This window comes from Amblyraja radiata, chromosome 19 (genome assembly GCF_010909765.2).
Source record: "Amblyraja radiata isolate CabotCenter1 chromosome 19, sAmbRad1.1.pri, whole genome shotgun sequence".
Lineage (NCBI taxonomy): Eukaryota > Metazoa > Chordata > Chondrichthyes > Rajiformes > Rajidae > Amblyraja > Amblyraja radiata.
The window spans coordinates 10,092,500-10,112,572 of record NC_045974.1 but is presented as its reverse complement, the minus strand read 5'-3'; the positions used below and the strand labels follow the sequence as shown (position 1 = coordinate 10,112,572).

The 20,073-nt window shown below is 45.9% G+C and overlaps 1 protein-coding gene across 3 annotated transcripts in view; it reads left to right on the top strand.

Moving 5' to 3' along the window:
- The first annotated feature begins 3,902 nt into the window (after window positions 1-3,902).
- pot1 (protection of telomeres 1) overlaps window positions 3,903-20,073 on the top strand; it is a 127,417-nt gene continuing 111,246 nt past the window's right edge. Inside the window, exon 1 of one of the 3 annotated variants that reach the window (XM_033037642.1) lies at window positions 3,903-3,973. The gene's annotated coding sequence lies outside the window, so the exon portion shown is untranslated. Of the gene's footprint in view, window positions 3,974-8,114; window positions 8,133-8,561; window positions 8,665-20,073 lie in introns of those variants that run through there. The other 2 variants (XM_033037644.1, XM_033037643.1) reach the window with 2 other exon arrangements.

The window sequence follows — 20,073 nt, the reverse complement described above, 5'->3', positions numbered from 1 at the left end:
CGGGTTCGATCTCGACTACAGGTGCTGTCTGTATGCAGTTTGTACCTTCTCCCCGTGATCTGTGTGGGTTTTCTCCGAGATCTTCGGTTTCCTCCCACACTCCAAAGACGTACAGGTTTGTAGGTTTATTGGCTTGCTAAATTGGCCTGATAAAAATGTAAAATTGTCCAAGTTGGCGATATGCAGAGTACTGCCCTGCCGCCGACTACAAAATTCAGAAGGTTCAGTAACAATTTCAGGATGCAGCGGGCACGGTGGCGCAGCGGTAGAGTTGCTGCCTCACAGCGCCAGAGACCCGGGTTCGATCCTGACCACGGGCGCTTGTCTGTACGGAGTTTGTACGTTCTCCCAGTGACCTGCGTGGGTTTTCTCTGTGAGCTCTGGTTTCCTCCCACACTCCAAAGACGTCCAGGTTTGTAAGCTCATTGGCTGCTGTAAATTGTAAATTGTCCCTAGAGTCTTTAGGATGGTGTTAGTGCACGGGGAGATCACTAGTCGGCGTGGACTCGGTGAGTCAAAGGCATTGTATCAGTAACCTATCTACTGCTGCGCCATCGTGCCACCCCGTCTCTGGAGAACATGGATATGCTGATATTCTGACTGACCTGCTGAGTCCCTCCAGCACTTTCTGTCTTTTTTGTAAACCAACATCTGCAGTTCCTTGTTTCTAACTTATCATGATGCAGCCTGATCTGCTGAGTTACTCTGGCACTTTGTGTTTAGCCCACTTCCAAAATATTCAGGTAGAAGCACAGAATTGCAGGTGCTGATTTATACCAAAGATAGACACAAAGTGCTGGAGTAAAGGGGCTGTCCCACGAGCATGCGACTCCATGCGGCAAGCGCGACCTAACATGGTTGCTTGAGTCGTACGGCCTCGCGGGGCCGGTCCCACTTCGATCGCCGGAGCCGTATGGAGTTGTGCGGAGCTGGTCCCGACATCGTGCGGGGCTCCGAAAAACTGACGCGGCAATGGCCTGCCGGCCCGCAGCGTCTCGACGCCTTACGCACGTCTTGACGCCGGACGTCACGCGCGCACTTCCCGCGGACTTCGCTCGAACTTCATATCACTCACCCGACCTCCGCAGGGCCCCCACTTCTGGTTTGGTCGTGCTTGCCGCATGCAGGTCGCATGCTCGTGGGACAGGCCCTTTACTCTGCAGGTCAGGGAGCATCTCTGGAAGAAAAGGATAGGTGACGTTTCGGGTCGGGACCCTTTTTCACACTTGGCCACAAAAATAATCATCCAGATCCCAAGATATGGGGCAGCATGGTGGCACAGAGGTACTGTTGCTGTCTCACAATGCCAGAGACCCTGGTTCGACCATAACTATAGGTGCTGTCTGCATGGAGTCTGCACGTTCTCCCTGTGACCGTCTGGGTTTACTCCAGGTGTCCCAGTTTCCTCCCACACTCCAAAGACAAAGGACAAAGGACATTTATTGTCACATACACCAATTGGTGCAGTGAAATTTGAGTTATCATGCAGCACACAAATAAGATAAAACACAACACTATAGAATTTAACATAAAACGTAAAAACATCCCCACACAGAGGGATCAACGTTTCCCACTGTGAGGGAAGGCAGCAAAGTTCAGTCCTGTTCCTCATGTTCACCTGTGGTCGGGGCCTATTGAGGCCTCCATAGTCTTGTCCTATTAAACACTGCAATTCAAAACAGGCATTCTTTTATTGCAATGTTTCAGTAACAATTTCAAGATGCAGCGGCAAGGTGGCACAGCGGTAGAGTTACTGCCTTACAGTGCCAGAGACCCTGGGGGTTTTATCCGGGTGCTCCGGTTTCCTCCCACACTCCAAAGATGTGCCGGATTGTAGGTTAATTGGCTTCAGTATATTTGTAAATTGTCCCTTGTGTGCAGGGTAGTGCTAGTGTACGGGGTGATCGCTGGTCGGTGCGGACTCGCTGGGCCGAAGGACATGTTTCCGCACTGTATCTAATACTAAAGTAGTTTAAGGGTGCCACCTGACCCGCTGAGTTACTCCAGCACTTTGTGTGTATCCAAAATATTCATATTTATTGCACCAAGCATTTAAAATAAAATATATAATATATTTATATACAGTATTACAATATAGTATTCAGTCTGAAGAAGAGTCTCGGCCCAAAACTTCCCCTTTTCCTTCTCTCCAGAGATACTGTCTGACCCGCTGCGTTACTCTAACTTTTTGCGTCTATCTTCGGTGTAAACCAGCATCTGCCGTTCCTTCCTACACATTACTATTGAATTGCTTGGTACAATCCATGTGTGTTATGATGTCCTAAATGTATTTAGTGTATACATTATTGGATAAAATATACACTAGGGAAAGGAGATGTGTTTTGTTAACACAGCCCCGTGTTATGCTTGTGTCTTGTTGACAGAACTGCTGGCCAAAGCTGCTGGCTTCTGCTCTCTCCCACTGAGGAAGGAGACAGCTGGTTTAGGTAGCAGTTCGGTGCTCTAAAGATAGACCGGAGTAACTCAGCGGGTCAAACAATATCTCTGGAGAAAAGGAGTAGGTGACGTTTCGGGTCGAGTCCCTTCATCAGACTGAGAGTCAGGGGAGAGGGAAACGAGAGATATGGACGTTGGAATAGTGAGATGTAGAAAAAAGAATGATTTCTCTAACTCCAAGTAACCCTTCCAACCCTCTCTCTCCGACCCTCACACTACCCAAGTCGTACTAACTTCAAAGTCATCTTGTCGAGTCTCATTGTCTGCAACTCGTTCTCACCTAGCCCACAGCTAACAATGGCCCGTTTCCTTCATCATCATTACTTTTTTGCATAACTTTCATTCATGTGTTCTATCTCCATCTCCGTCTCCATCTCTCGTTTCCCTCTCCCCTGACCAAAGATCATATGATCTTTGCCCCTGACTATCAGTCTTAAGAAGGGTCTCGACCCTAAACATCACCCATTTCCTTCTCTCCAGAGATGCTGCCTGACCCGCTGAGTTACTCCAGCATTTTGTGTCTATCTTATTTAGTGTATACATTATTGGAGAAAATATACTCTAGGGAAAGGGGATGTGTTTTGTTAACACAGCCCCGTGTTATAGGGAGGTTTCACGGCAGTCGGGTCACGACCCATGACCCGTACTGTTGCTACGCTACTCCAAATGGATTACACGCGATGTACTGCAGGTAGGCACTTACCAATGTTTCCAGCGTAGCGGGCCTGTTAAAACCCGCTGAAATTGTCAATTTTTGCGCTGTAAGTAATTATGGAAATCGGGATAAGCGTGTGAGACATTTAGCCTACTTCAGAATTCCAAAAGTGAGGAGAAATTACGATAGATAAAAACGAGAGCTGAAGGGACAACAACAGCCAGAGTGCTTGGCGAACATTGGCCGTTTGCTCACTGCATTTCAGATTCAGATTCAATTTTAATTGTCATTGTCAGTGTACAGTACAGAGACAACGAAATGCATTATTTAGTGTATACATTATACACTAAATAATACACGAATTTCATCAAGTAAGGCATTATTTGCGTTTTTTCTTGGATTCCTTTGGCATCTAAAAAGTTTCAGAAGTGATAAATCTGGCTGCAATTTTTTTAAATCGCTCATGGTTCTCGTGGGTTTTTACATACAAAATGAAAACGCATCTGAATAAAAATTTACAGCCAGATTTATCACTTCTGAGAATTTTTAGATGCCAACGGAATCAAGAAAAAACACAAATAATGCCTTACGATGAAATGCAGTGAGCAAACGCGATAACTCCCAATATGTTCAATGTTTACCAAGCACTTTAGTTGCTGTTGTCCCTTCAGTTCTCGCTTCTCTATACCAAAGATCCTATACCTTCAGATCGCTTCACTTTTGGAATTCTGGGGAAGGAGCGGGTCAGTTCAATGTAACAATTCAGTGCTGTGGAAACACGTGTCTGAGTCGCAATAAAACGATCACTTCCGGGTTCCTTCGCCCTGCCTTTGAAAAGCTGCGGGTAAACGGGAGCAGTGGGTAAGTCAATATTAGATGCCTTCCCCTGAAAGTAAGCAGTTCCCGGCCGGGTTGAAATTCCAGCTTGTCTATTACAGCTGCCGTTTCACTCTTTGCACTAGTTAATTTTTCGGTGGGGTGGGGGTTTTTTTGTGCCACTGTGTTTTTAAATGCAAAGAGCCAAAACGAAATAGGAGGGGAAATGCTGGCGCAAAGCAACCAAAACAAAGTACTGGAAGTGATTGCTGAGCGGCAGGGGAGACTGCTGTGTGTCCCCCCCACACTGGGAAATGCAAAGGGTGTTCTTGCAAATTTAGCATAGAATGCAAACGCTCTCCAGAGATGCTGCCTGTCCCGCTGAGTTTCTCCAGCTCTTTGTGTCTATCTGATAAACCATTGCTTGCAAATAACTGGATCTCGAGCATTGTGAATTTGCAACATTTACCTGACAATGAGCATTAATGAGCAGAGGGCTCAAGTCGTGTATATATAATATATATATATATATATATATATATCCACATGGGCTGCATTGACCAGCACCAGACACATTCCTCTCTAGAAACTACAGCGCCTTGTGACCCTTGTGGCTAAAGGGATCAGGGGGTATGGAGAGAAGGCAGGTACAGGATACTGAGTTGGATGATCAGCCATGATCATATTGAATGGCGGTGCAGGCTCGAAGGGCCGAATGGCCTACTCCTGCACCTATTTTCTATGTTTCGATGTTTCTATGAAACCTTTATTGAAGGTGGACCTGGCACAAAGAGCTGGAGTAACTCAGCGGTCCAGGCAGCATCTCTGGAGAGAAGGAATGGGTGATGTTTAGGGTCGAGACCCTACTTCAGGCTGAGTGCCAGGGGTGAGGGAAATGAGAGATGAAAAGGTACAAAGAACAAATGAATGAAAGGTATGCAAAAGGACAAATCAAAACCAGCAAGGATGATCAAGGACAGGTGGAGCCCACAATGGTCCATTGTTGGCTGTGGACTACTGTAGTATCTGCTTCAATGCTGTTATCCCCAAGTCTTGGCTGTGGAGAAGGTGATCCACACGTGGTACAAATAGTGAAACTGAGTAGAACGACAGTGAAACTAGTACAATGACCATGGTGGGGGAGGGTCAGAGAGAGAGGATGCAAGGGTTACAGTGAAACTAGTACAATGACCATGGTGGGGGAGGGTCAGAGAGAGAGGATGCAAGGGTTACTTTAAGTTAGAGAAATCCATATTTATAACACTGGCTTGTAAGATGCCCAAGTTAAATATGAGGTGCTATAAGGGCTGACAGCTGCCTCTGTATGAAGGGCTGCACTCAGGGTCTGGCTTATTCCCCCGATCACAAGGACCAAAGTCTTGTATATAATAGTATTGGAGTGGTGGATAGTACAGTATTAACACCAGGAAAGGAAAGCGGAGAAGGCTATGGAGGCCGAGTCAATGGATATTTTTCATGCAGAGACAGATAGAATCTTGATCAGTATGGGTGTCAGGGGTTATGGGGAGAAGGCAGGAGAATGGGGTTGGGAGGGAGAGATAGATTAGCCATGATTGATGGTCTGATTGGCATAATTCTGCTCCTATCACATGAATGGATGAAAGTGGGGGGGGGGGGGGGGAGGAATGGAAAGATATCGACAGGTGAAGTTGGAAAGGAGATGTCTTTGACTGTTTAGAGCTGTATTTCTCAGCAATAGTAATTCCCCTGGTAGGAATTCCAATGCACACTTTGTATCAGACTGGTACAAGGGGTGCAAAGGTGGAAGACCGCTTGCTTGTGGAATTGAGATGGTTTTAAAATTAGTGCCATCTCGGAAAGATTTTTACTTGATAATTATCACAAAACATAATTGTACTGCATTGACAAATAATGCATGCATGTGGGTGTTGCTGGCAAGCTTCATTAGTTATCTCAGTAAGAGCATTTGCACATCCTTTGCTGTTGTGAACAGGATGGCACGGTGGCGCAGCGGTAGAGTAACTGCCTTACAACTCCAGAGACCTGGGTTCGATCCTGACTCCTGGTGCTGTCTGTACGGAGTTTGTACGTTCTCCCCGTGGCCTACGAGTGGGGTTTCTCCAGGTGCTCCCGTTTCCTCCCACACTCCAAAGACGTACAGGATTGTATGTTAATTGGCATGGTACAAATGTTAATTGTCCCTAGTGGGTAGGACTAGTGTTAGTGTGCAGGGATTGCTAGTCAGCGCAGACTCGGTGGGCCGAAGGTCCTGTTGCCGCGCTGCATCTCTAAACTAAACTAATCTAAATTCAAATAGCCCTTGCTTTCCCACACACTATATCCCCCCCCCCCCCCCCCCCCCAGTTCTCCCACCAGTCTTGCTGTATCCAACTGTCTTACTGTCTCTTACTGTCCCGCATACTCCCCTGACATCAGGCTGAAGAAGGGTCTCGACCCGAAACGTCACCCATTCCTTCTCTCCAGAGATGCTCCCTGTCCCGCTGAGTTACCCCAGCATTTTGTATCTACCTTTAAACTAAACTAAACCGTGTTGGTGAATTCGATGATGCGACATCATCACATGTACCTAGGTACAGTGAAATGCTTTGTTTTGCTTGCAACCTGGTAAAATCGTACAGCAGTCCTCACTGAGGCAGTACACAAGAGCCGCCACACTTTGGTGCCGACAAAGTGGCAGAAGTTCACCGAACAGTCCTGTCTTCTGCCAAATCCATAATTCAAAGACAGCTACAGCAAGGTTCAATTTCCAAGAGTCAAAAGTATTTAATTGTCATCTACTTGGAACAATGAAATTCTTCTAGCTGCAGATTTACAAGCTCATTAATGCAAAGAAATATAAAACAATCAATAATACAATAAATATAATAATTTTCATTGGTCGTATTCATGTTTGTGATTTACATTGAACTAATGATCTATAAGTGCGGCACAGAAGTTAAAGTTGTCAGCACTTTTACACTTGCTGCAAGTTAATTAAAGTGATCGAGTTTGAGCTAATTAATTCTCCCCCCTCCCCCCCCCCATGAATTTAGAAGGATGAGGGAGGAGACATCATTGAAACTTACTAATAGTGAAAGGCCTGGATAGAGTGGTTGTGGAGAGGATGTTTCCACTAGTAGGAGTCTTGGACCGGAGGTCGTAGCCTCAGAATAAAAGGATGTACCTTTAGGAAGGAGATGAGTAGGAATTTCTTTAGTCAGAGGGTGGTGAATCTGCAGAATTCATTGCCGCAGAAGGCTGTGTAGGCTGTCAATGGATATTTTTAAGGCAGCGATTGTCAGGGGTGTAGGAAAGAACTGCAGATGCTGGTTTAAATCGAAGGTAGACACAAAATACTGGAGTAACTCAGCGGGTCAAGCAGCATCTCTGGAGAGAAGGAATGGGTGAAATTTCGGGTCAAGACCCTTCAGACTGATGTCAGGGGAGGGGGCGGGACAAAGATTGTCGGGGGTTATGGGGAGAAGGCAGGAGAATGGGGTTGAGAAGGAAAGCTAGTCGGCCATGCTTGATGGGCCGAATGGTCTAATTCTGCTCCAATCACTTAATGAACATGAATTATTACTACTTTTTCTGTACTAAAGTGTGTTTTTTTTAATTACTTAATGCATTTCAATTTATTCATGGAAGATTTATTCTGTAAAGGTATTCTGTATTCTGTATTATTAAGCTTGCTCTCATAACTGTTATCAATGCTCCTCCAAACTTCCATGCGAGTCAAATCAATAAGACCATTACAGCTTGTGGGCATGAGAGGAATAGATCGGGTAGATGCACAGAGTCTCTTGGCCAGGGTAGGCAAATCGTCAAGAGGACATAGGTTTAAGGTGAAGGTTTAACGTTGAGATAGTCTCGGCCTCAAACATATGGCTGAGACTATCTCAAACTTTAAGGAACAGTTGGACAGGTACATGGATAGGACAGGTTTCAAAGGATTTGGGCCAAACTCAGGCAGGTGGGATTGGTGCAGCTGGGACATGTTGGCTGGTGTGGGCAAGTTGGGCCTGTTTCCACGCTGTATCACTCCATTACTCTGACTCTATAACCTGAGTGAATCATGCATTAATTGCATTATGTGCTTGCATTGACTGGGTTTTGCAGTTATTCCTAGCAAGTGTTTGACAAGTTGAAAACCCCTATTCTTCCTTTAATTAATTTGTTTTCTGGTATTTTATTTTTGTTTTAGGCATAGAGATAGCCAGAGGTATGTATACAACATATTATTTCTGAAATAAAAGAACTGCAGATGCTAGTTTATACCAAAGATAGACACAAAATGCTGGAGTAACTCGGCATCTGTGGAGAGGTGAGGTTTCGGACAGGTGAAGTTTCGGGTCGGGACCCTTCTACTATTGATGTGGCTCCCATAACATTTTGAATGGTCCACTTTTGCATAAAGAAACCAAGTCTTTTTCTATCACCCTCCATCCATGAAGGCTTTTAACACTTGTCGGTTACATTGACCTCTCTTGCCTTCTATAGGGAACATTTTTGTGACTCGCTGAGTTACTCCAGCACTTTTTTTTTTTTTTTTTTGTATACCAGCATCTACAGTTCCTTGTGTCTACCCTGCTGTGTTTCTGTGTCCCAGCTTATTTCATGATAAAGTGTCTATGTACGCTGGCCATTTGCAGATTCTGTTCATACGAACGGTGATGATGATGATTTAAAATGGTGGCTACCTTTTGAAACAGCTCATCGACACTGTAACTGTGTCTATCCGTATCAAGTGTTGTGTAAGTTTCAACTCCAAAGTTGTAATTCCCATACATCCAGCAGGATGTCAGCAAGTCCCTCCAGAGTACAGAAGCTTACACTTGCACTCTTGTACAGTTTTATTGCAAATTAAAACATTTGGGATCACCTCTCAATGTATCTCCGCATAAAGTGGAAAATTTACCCCGAAGACCCGTAATTTCCATTTGCACATCAGCAAACCTGACCTTAATGCTGCTGTGCAGGTTGTACTTTGTGAATGGGAGTTTGGAGGTTCAGCCAATCTTTAAGAAAGTGTCTATTTAAAAAGCATAACGTTTTCAACTAGCCCTTACGGCAATAACATGGATTTTTGAAGAAGGTGCATCACCTTTTACAGACTAGCACTTTTGCAAACATGCTGAAATCATTTTGATTGCCTAATTATAATTAGCTGCATGTATAATGTTGAATTTTGCTTAAACTTGAAATTCTGCTCTAGGGTTTATGATTTCCTAATGCATTCTTGTGTGGCTATCTTTGCAAAATTGATTTTGAGATAAAGAATTGTGTCATGTTAAATAATGCTCTGTGTTGTAAAGGGGACACTTTCTGGACATGTGCTGTTCATTAGTCATAGGAGTAGAATTAGGCCATTCGGCTCATCGAGTCTACTCTGCCATTCAATCATGGCTGATCTCTGCCTCCTAATCCAATTTTCCTGCCTTCTCCCCATAACCCTTGACCCGTTCTAATCAAGAATTTGTCTATCTCTGCCTTAAAAAATATTATCCACTGACTTGGCCTCCACAGCTCTCTGTGGCAATAACTTCCACAGATTAACTACCTTCAAAGAAGTTCCTCCTCTCCTCCTTTCTATGGGATCACTCCTAAATTCTGAGGCCATGATCTCTGGTCTTAAATTCTCCTACCAGTGGAAACATCCTCTCCACATCCACTCTATCTATGCCTTTCATTATCCCGTATGTTTCAATGAGGTCCCCCCTCAACCTTCTAAACTCCAACGAGTACAGGCCCAGTGCCGTCAAACGCTCATCATATGCTGACTCACTCATTCCTGGAATCATTCTTGTAAACCTCCTCTGGACCCTCTCCAGAGCCAGCACATCCTTCCTCAGATATGGCTCACAGCACTCCAAATATGTACTTGCTTTTATTTATACGTGGCATACGTGTATTGGTGAGTATTATGTATAACTCCGGATTTTGTTGTTGTAACGAATGTAATGGGGGAATTACTGAGAGATGGCCACCATGGACCAATTTGCTGGGTTTAACGTGTTGAGAAGGGAGACAATAGAGGGCGGCACGGAGGCGCAGCGGTACCTGGGTTCGATCCCGACCACGGGCGCTGTCTGTACGCAGTTTGTATGTTCTCACCGTGACCTGCGTGGGTTTTCTCAGAGATCTTCGGTTTCCTCTCACACTCCAAAGACGTACAGGTTTGTCGGTTAATTGGCTTGGTATAAATGTAAATTGTCCCTAGTGTGGGTAGGATCGTGTTAAGGTGCGGGGATCGCTGGTCGGGGCGGACATGGTGGGCCGAAAGGCCTGTTTTCGCGCTGTATCTCGAAACTAAACTAACCTAAAAATAAGTGGAATAATGATGTTCTTTGGGGATAATGCAATGGCAATAGAAAAACATGCAACTATTCCAAATAATGTCCATATCACCTGACGGTTATAAAAAAAAAAAATAATGGGTCAAGCACGTTGATAGTAATAATCTGCAGGGCATCCAATAGTTTTTAATTTCTGTTTTAGAGATACAGTGTGGAAACAAGCCCTTTGGCCCATCAAGTCCGCGCTGACCTGCGATCACTTGTACACTAGTTCTATCCCACACTCTCGGGACTTTGCAGAAACCAATTAACCTGGAAACCCGTGTGTTTGGAATGTGGAGGCAGCCGGAGAAAACCCAGGCAGTTACAGGGTGAATGTACAAACTCCGTAGTCGGGATGGAACCCGGGTCTCTGGTGCTGTAAGGCGCCAGGTCTGCAGCTGCGCCACTGTGCCGCCTCTGGTTGATCTAGAGAGCCCTTGACTCCAAGCAGAACAGTAAGGATATCGGCAGTTGTCTTGATGTCTGTAGTTTTCTTTTCCATCATGATGTACTTACCCAAGGGAGTAGTTTTCCGAAAGACCTTTTCCTGTCCACGTTAAAGCGTGTGGCTGGGCGAGTAGGCGCTTTCTTCCATTTGTATGGCGTCTGGAGAAATCTCTGCTGCTACAGTTCCTACACTTGCTGCCTCCGGGTCTAATATATAATGGCATCTGCAGTTCCCTGCGTCTAATATTTAGCAGGTTTGCTTACTCCTTGAAATGTTGAAAGCAACCGTGACTGGCCTTGAACCCACTGGCACTCTCAGAAGATCCATCACTCCCTCGCGTTGTTTTGTTTTGAGTCTTGGCGTATTAGCTTTCCATCACACTTGGCGCTGATCATTGCAGTAAACGTTGCTGACCCAGGTCATCGAACCACTTACTGAGCCCTTTATCCGTTCTTTCCTTAGTAACACCATGTAACGCACAGCATGTACTTTTAGTTTAGTTTAGAGGTACAGCGCGGAAACAGGCCCTTTGGCCCACCGAGTCTGTGCTGACCAGCGATCCCCGCACAATGGTAAACCAGAATAGGGCAAGTGCGACAGATATCATTTCCTGACGGTGATTGGATGAGTCAATCAGATGGGTTTTTATTGAATCTGGCAGTTTCATAGCTTTTAATTTAGTTGACTTTACTTCGCATGTACAGTGTAGGAACAGGCCCTACGGCTCACCGAGTCCACGCCGCCCAGCGATCACCCCATACAATAGCACTATCCTTCACACGAGGGACAATTTACAATTTTACCAAAGTTAATTAGCCTACAAACCTGTTTGTCTTCGGAGTGTGGGAGGAAACCGAAGAAAACCCACGCAGGTCACGGGGAGAACAAACAGAATCTGTACAGACAGCACCCGTAGTCAGGATTGAACCTGGGTCTCTGGCGCCGTAAGGCAGCAACTCTACCGCTGCGCCACCCTGCTGCTTCCAAGGATAATGTTTGGAGCATTAACTTTTATTTTGTCCACATTGTCAAGAATTATCTGTGTCATCAACTCTGCAGAATTTAATAAAGGACTAATGTCCGCCTTTTCCCAAATGTGAGTATCTGTACCGTTACACAGTTGGACACTGGTGCACAGGAGCACAAAGACTATGCTCTCAGAACGGTTGCAGTCTGGTTGTTAAGATGCTGAAGACACATGGCACAGATAACTTGCCGTTTCAACTTCTAATTATGTCCATCGTAGCGGTAAGGCGTAGAGGGCTCTGAGATTTTCTTATGGACAACGCAACCCTTAGAATTACCAGGGTGATTTGAAGAGTGTCTGGAAAAAATTGAGATGAATCCCGATAGCAAGCGAAGATCTGTGATTTTTTTTCTAAATTCCAAAAAGACACGAGCGGTCACAGTGGCGCAGCGGTAGAGTTGCTGCCTTAAAGCGAATGCAGTGCCGGAGACCCGGGTTCGATCCTGACTACGGGTGCTGTCCGTATGGAGTTTGTACGTTCTCCCCGTGATTTGCTTGGGTTTTGTCCGAGATCTTCGGTTCCCTCCCACACTCCAAAGCCGTACAGATTTGTGGGTTAATTGGCTTGGTAAATGTAAAAAATGTCCCTAGTGGGTGTAGGATAGTGTTAATATGTGGGGATCGCTGGTCGGCGCGGACCCAGTGGGCCGAACGGCCTGTTTCCGTGCTGTATCTCTAAACTAAACTAAACAAATTAGTGTGGGAGGAAGTACCAATTTAATTTGGTTCCCCTGTCTCCATCAATAGTGTGGATGTGCAGTTTACCAGGGAGTTTACCAGGGAGTACAAATACCTGGGAGTGTACCTGGACAGTAAACTGGCCTGGTCCAGGAACGCTGAGGCCCTGTACAAGAAGGGACAGAGCCACCTGTACTTTTTGATAAGGCTCCGCTCCTTCAACTTCTGCAGCAAGATGCTGCAGATGTGTACCAATCGGTGGTAGCCGGTGCCACCTTCTTCTCTGCCATGTGCTGGGGCAGCAGGGCGAAGGCCAGGGATGCCAACAAGGTTAACAAGCTCATCAGGAAGGCTGGCTCCGTCCTGGGAGCAGAGGCGGTTTCATGGGAGATGGTCTTGGAGAGGAGGATGCTCCTCAAACATCTTGGACAATACAGCTCACCCCTCCATGACACACTGGTCAACCTGAGGAGCACCTTCTGCGACAGACTGGTTCCACCAAGATGCAGCACGGAACGCCACAGCCCCAATCTTTGCACAACCCCAGTCCTTTCCACTGGTCACTATAATGTTATGTCTCGTGTATCTTGTGTTTTATGACTGTTGGCAGATCAATTTCCCTCCCGGGATAAATAAAGTTGTATCGTAATTATGGGTGGAGATTGGTGAACTTTTAAATATAGCGAGAAAGGCGTTGTAAATCCAGGACAAAGATCCCGAAGAGCGATTGATATTATGGTTAACGTTCATGACTAGAGTTCTTAAATGCTTATCCCATGTGTCTTCGCCGTCTAAACAACTAGACTACAATCATTCTGAGAGCCTTGTCTATCTGCGCCTGCATACTTCTAAGTGTCCTACTGTGCATTTGGGAAGCAATTCATTGAAGATGCATTAAATGCTTTTGGCATTCAGATTAAGTGCATTTTATTTTTAATATTTTACTACTACAGACTAAGGCACAATGTGCTGGAATAATGCCCCTGTCCCACTTAGGAAACCTGAATGGAAACCTCTGGAGACTTTGCGCCCCACCCAAGGTTTCCGTGCGGTTCCCGGAGGTTGCAGGTGGTTGCCGGAGGTTGCAGGTAGCGGAAGCAGGTAGGCATACTGACAAAAAACCTCCGGGAACCGCACGGAAACCTTGGGCGGGGCGCAAAGTCTCCAGAGGTTTCCGTTCAGGTTTCCTAAGTGCGACAGGGGCATTACTCATCAGGTCAGGGAGCATCACTGGAGAATATCGATAGGTGACATTTTGGGTTTGAACCCTTCTTCAGACATGGATTGGGGATGTTTTAGTTTAGTTTAGAGGTACAGCGCGGAAACAGGCCCACTGGGTCCGTGCCGACCAGCGTTCCCCGCGTATTAATACTATCCTACACCCACTAGGGACAATTTTTACATTTACCAAGCCAATTAACCTACAAACCTGTACATCTTTGGAGTGTGGGAGGAAACCAAAGATCTTGGGGAAAACCCACGCAGGTCACGGGGAGAGCGTACAAACTCTGTACAGGCAGCACTTGTAGTCGGTATCGAACCCACGCCTCTGGCGCTGCATTCGCTGTAAGGCAGCAACTCTACCGCTGCGCCACTGTGACCACTGCAACACCACGGTTACAAAGTGCTGGAATAACTTAGCAGGTCAGGCTGTGTCTCTGGGAGAACGTGGGTAGGCTACCCTTCCCGAACTGAAACGTCACCCATACATGTTCTTCATGTTCAGCCTGCCCTGCTGAGTTCCTCCAGCACTTTGCATCTATTTGGCAAACCAGCACCTGTAGTTCCTTGTATCTACTACTCCTTGTCTATTTGGATTCTGTTTCTTGTTCTCGTGTGTGGAGATACAGCGCGGAAACGGGTCTGTACCGACCAACGATCCCCGCACACTAACACTGTCCAACACTAGGGACAATTTTTACATATATATCCCAAGCCAATTAATCTACAAATCTGCGCGTCTTTGGAGCGTGGGACGAAACCAAAGATCTCGGAGAAGAACCCCGCAGGTCACGTGGAGAACGTGCAAACTCCGCGCAGACAGCACACATATCCAGGATCAAACCGGGGTCTCTGGCGCTGCAAGGCAGCAACTCTACCACTGTGCGCCCGATGGCTTGCTTTAATTTTGAAATGAGCACTTTTTTTTAATTGCAGCAGCCAATTTGAATTATTGGATAATGAGAGAGAAAATGTGAGTCAGGTATTGGAATAGATTGTAAACCACAAGCATTATACAATGTAAATTAATGCTGTCTGAAGACAGCTCATAATTTTCTTGGCTGGTGGGGTAGATCAAAATGTAGGAAACGAGGTGTGGGTAATTGTGGATGTCAAGGGATCACCAAAGAAAATGCAATGAATTAAAGATGCATGCAATAATATTATGATTGCCTTTTATAGAAGTTTCTTTGTTTTTTTTTTTCCTCATTTGTGCCGCCTTGTTAATTTACAATAAGTCACGTGGTTCATGACAATGGGCAGGCCCCATGTTATCTAAATTAAAATTTAAAATAAAAAAACCCTGCAGATGCTGACAGTCTGAAACCGAGAGGAAGATTGGTGAAGGCGCCTGTGGGCCAGAGGCATCGGTGGAAATAATAGCGGTGTTAATGTTTCAGGTCACAGCCCCTTTGTCAGAGAGGCGAGAGAGAGAGAGAGCAAGGAAGGTTTAAGCTGTAAGTTGTTCGTAGGTTCTACGAGTGGAATAAGGCCATTCGGCCCATCAAGTTTACTAAGCCATTCAATTATTGTTCGACACAAAGCTGGAGAAACACGGAGGGACAGGCAGCATCTCTGGAGAAAAGGAATAGGTGACGTTTCGGGTCGAGACCCTTCTTCAGACTGAGAGTCGGGGGTGGTGGGGGGGGGGGAGGGGGTGGGGAGAAAAGTTGACTCCGTTTGATGAAGGGTCTCTGCTTCCCACCCCACCCCCCTGATTTTCAGTCTGACGAACCGTCTTGACCTCGAAATGTCACCTATTCCTTTTCTCCAGAGATGCTGTCTGACCCGCTGAGTTACTCAATCTTTTTGAGTTTATCTTCGGTTTAAACCAGCATTTGCTGTTCCTTCTTCAACATTCAATCATGGCTGATCTGTCTTTCCCTCTCAACCCCATTCTTTAGACTGAAGAAGGGTTTTGACTTGGAACATTGCCTATTTTTCTCCTGAGATGCTGCCTGACCCGCAGAGCTACTCCAGAATTTTGTGTCTATCTTCGGTGTAAACCAGCGTCTCCAGTTCCTTCCCACATGTACTAACGTAGCATTAAGTTTGGTGAGAACATTGTTGTAGATGGGTCAATCAATGTACCAACCTACGCATCATTCCTGTGCTGCACTATATTCTTTAGGTTAATGCCATTGAAGTGAAATGTCCTTTGAACAAAGGGTGTATTTGATATTTGTTCTCGGCAAATCTGAGGTGATGTGGAGAATTTTTGTCACCCACCTGCAGAACGTGAAGCAGAATTCCAGCAAAATTAATGCGTAGGAAGGAACTGCAGAGGCTGGTTGAAATCGATGATGGACATAAAAAAGCTGGAGTAACCCAGCAGGACAGGCAGCATCTCTGGAGAGAATGTGTTTTTCACCCAGAACAGTGGTTGTTCAACATTTGTACGCCTGGAACAGACCCTGAAGAAGGGTCTCGACCCGAAACATCACCCATTCCTTCTCTCCAGAGATGCTGCCTGTCCCGCTGAGATATTCCTGCATTGTGTGTCTATCTTCCAGCAAAAATAAGTTCAGTTTAGTTTATTGTCACGTGTACCGAGGTACAGCGAAAAGCTTTTGTTGCGCGCTAACCGGTCGACGGAAAGACAATACACGATTCCAATCGAGCCATTTACAGTGTATAGATACATGATAAAGGGTATAATCAGCTGTTGGTGAGGCAACCTCGTTGATCTTGCAGTCAAGTTAGCGATACTAATAGTTATTTTAAAATGCATGGAATTGGAGTTGTGCTAACTGTGAAAGATCGCAGGAGGCGGGGTTTATTCCATGACCCTGTGTGTTTTTTTTTTAACGTTGAAGGCATTTCATGATGTTTGCTTGCAAAAATAGAACTCTTGCTCGGAGTTTGTTCTGCTGTAATTGAGGCCCAGGGGAAGGAGCTGGGAATCCTTAATCCTCCTCCTCTCCTCGGCAATCTATCTCTCGGATAACAATCTGATTAAATTGCTGCAAATTGTGAGAAAGACTTGTGTGCCTCGGAGTATGTCACTGGGGGCTAACTATGCCGCTCAATTGCCAATTTTGAGACGGGCTTTGTGTGATCTGGATCTTCCATGTTGGCCCCCTGGGGAAGCCAGGCTCTGTAAGCAGCAGTCCGTGGCCAACCCGCCTCTTCTCCCCGCACGATACGATAGAACTTTATTTATCCCAGGAGGGAAATTGATCTGCCAACAGTCACAAAAACACAAAATACATGAAACAATCGTAGGTGAGGTAAATGCACCCAGTCTTTTACCCAGAGTAGTGGACTCGAGAAGCAGAGGAAATGGTGAGGTGGGAATGATTTATTAGGGACCCAAGGGACAACTGTTTTTACACAGTGTGGTTGGGTGCATGGAATGAGCCACCAGAGGAGGTAGTTGAGGCAGGTACAATGGCACAAGGTTTAGAGGAACATTTAGATGGGTACATAGATAGGATGGGTTTGGAGGGATATGGTCCAAAGCCGGGCAGGCGGGACTACTGTAGATGGAGCCGGGTGGTCGATGTGGGCAAGTTAGGTCGAAGGGCCTGTCTTCAAGCTGTGTGTTTCTGACTCGAGGAGATGAGGCCAAGTGTTGAATAAACATCTGTCCCTTTCACTGCAAAGCTGCGGGTGTCTGTCTAATGATCAGAAGATAGTCTTGGTCACCCCTTTAGAATCAGTTTGGGTAAATGGAAGCAGCTAACGTTCTTTCCCCCTCCTTCATATGCTCATCTCCCCGAATCCCTTGTTTCCCCTTTATCCTCCACTCTGTATTCTGTGCCCTGGTGGAGGCCAGTTCCCTGGATACTTTCAAGAGAGAGCTAGATAGGGCTCTTAAAGATAGTGGAGTCAGGGGATATGGGGAGAAGGCAGGAGCGGGGTACTGATTGGGGATGATCAGTCATGATCACATTGAAGGCGGTGCCAAATGGCCTACTCCTGCACCTATTGTCTATTGTCTCTTTCTCCTCTCCCCTCATCCACCCATATCTGACTTGACATTTCACTCCATCTCTCCTTATCTTTCACCCTTTTTGCTTCCTTTTTGCCTCTAGCCTTTGTCACTTACTCCATCGGCTGGTCAAACCCTCCGCACCTGTATCCACCTGTCTTTTCTGTGACCATTTTATTTAGATATGATGGAAAGCTGAATTGATAAACCGATCCTTTCTGATGAAAATTTGGACTTGCATCTAAATGACAATGATCATAATTGATAACCTCCTTCTAAGCAACTGGCACTTGTCGTGTTTCCAAAGAGTGCGTATTCTGGATTAAAGCAATGCATGTGTGTGTGTTCGTGTATGTGTGTCAGTTTAATTTATTGTCACGTGTACTGAGGTAACCAGTCACCAGAAAGACAATACATGATTCCAATTGAGTCGGTGTACAGGTACATGACAAGGGAGTAATGTTTTAGTGCAAGGTGTGTGTGTGTGTGTCTTTGTGTGTGTCTTTGTGTGTGTGTGTGTGAATGTGTGTGTGTCTATGTGTGTGTGTCTTTATGTGTGTGTGTGTGTGTCTGTGTGTGTATATCTTTATATGTGTGTGTATATCTTTATGTGTGTGTGTATATCTTTATGTGCGTGTGTATATCTTTGTGTGTATGTGTGTATATCTGTGTGTGTGTATATCTTTATGTGTGTGTGTGTATCTTTGTGTGTGTGTGTGTGTATATCTTTATGTGTGCGTGTGTGTATATCTTTATGTGTGCGTGTGTGTATATCTTTATATGTGCGTGTGTGTGTGTCTTCCAGGAGTTTACCTGGAGGTGCGTTAGATTGAGCCGAGCTCTCCTTGAGGGTTTTTCCAGGGGAATATATTATTTTTCGCACAACTTCACTATAATTCAAGTTTTGTTTTTCACCTACTGCTCCCTCTCTCTGGCTTCAGCCGGTAGTACCTTCACATGATAAGAATTACCTCTCATTGTTCCAGGTTTGTTTCCAGATTGCTCTTACATTTCAATTCTCGGCCAGTGCACGAGTCCAATAGTAATCCCCTTCCCTGCAGAGTGCTTCATTCCCACCTCTCTAAGCTGCCCATTCTTTTCGACTGAGCAGGTTGTGCTGTTGTTGGCATTTGCGCCGTGATTCTTACTTTGGGTAACTGGGAGCCCTGTCAGAGAGGGAGAAGTTGAAGGGAAAATAAGTGGCTGGGTCTGTTGGGCCTTGGTTGCCTGGTGGTGTTATTATTGAAAAGGCACTGGGCCCAGTACTTGCCTTCTCTGAGGAATGTATGTGGAATTCATTGCCGCAGACTGCTGAGGAGGCCAAGTCAATGGATATTTTTAAGGCGGAGGTTGACAGATTCTTGATTAGTATGGGTGTCTGGGGGGGGGGGGGGTGAATGGGGTCAGGAGGGAAAGATAGATCGGCTATGATTGAATGGCGGAGTAAACATGATGTGCCGAATGGCCTAATTCTGCTCCTAGAACTTGTGTTGGAGGGCTTTTAGTTTTAGTTTTGGAGATACGGCGAGGAAGCTGGCCCTTCGGATCACCGAGTCCGCGCCGACCAGCAACCCCCCTGCACATTAACACTATCCTACACACACACTAGGGACAATTTTACACATGCACCGGGATCCCCGGTTACTTCCCAAACGCCAAAGACGTACAGCTTTGTAGGTTATTTGGCTTGGTATAATTGTAAATTGTACAAGGGCCTGTTTCCCCTCTGGATCTCTGAACTAAACTAAAATAAACTCTGCTCTTTGGTTCTTGATTTCCTTCCACTGGGTGAAAGACTGTGCATTCAGCCTGTCTATTCCCTTCAAGACTCTGTACCTCCATAAGATCACCCCTCGGCCTCCTGCGCTCCGGGCAGTCTGCGTGCAACTGTACATCTCTGTATACGTCTATGTCCAAGTATGTCTTTGCCATCGACTAGCCTGTAGGCACACCCGACCGGCCCTGGTGTCAGTAAACCTGGCAGGCGTCACTAGGGCTAATTAGATGGCACAACTGCTCGCTGGAACGGAGCCAACACTTCCAGGGGTGGGCGAGATTTGAAAAAGAAAACTAGGAAAAGACCGATGCCAAAATAATGGGGCAATAAATGAGTGCGACCAGTGGTAACTCAATCACCGCAGAATGAGAGTGCTTCGTCTGTGTGTAATTTGAAAAGGTCCAGCAGCACTGGTAATGATTTTTTGAAATCAATTGAATTAGCATTTGAGCCTTCAGGTGAAAGGGTGATCAATAACTGCAACATCGCCTAGACTCCTGCATTGTTTTTGTTTTAGTTTGGTTTAAAGATACAGCGCAGAAACAGGCCCTTTGGCCCACCAAGTCCGTGCCGACCAGCGATCCCCGCAAACTAAAGGGCCTGTCCCACGAGCATGCGACTCCATGCGGCAAGCTCGACCTAACGTGGTCGCTTGAGCCGTACGGCCTCGTGGGGCCGGTCCCACTTCAATCGCCGGAGTTGTGCGGAGCTGGTCGCGACATCGCGCGGGGCTCGAAAAA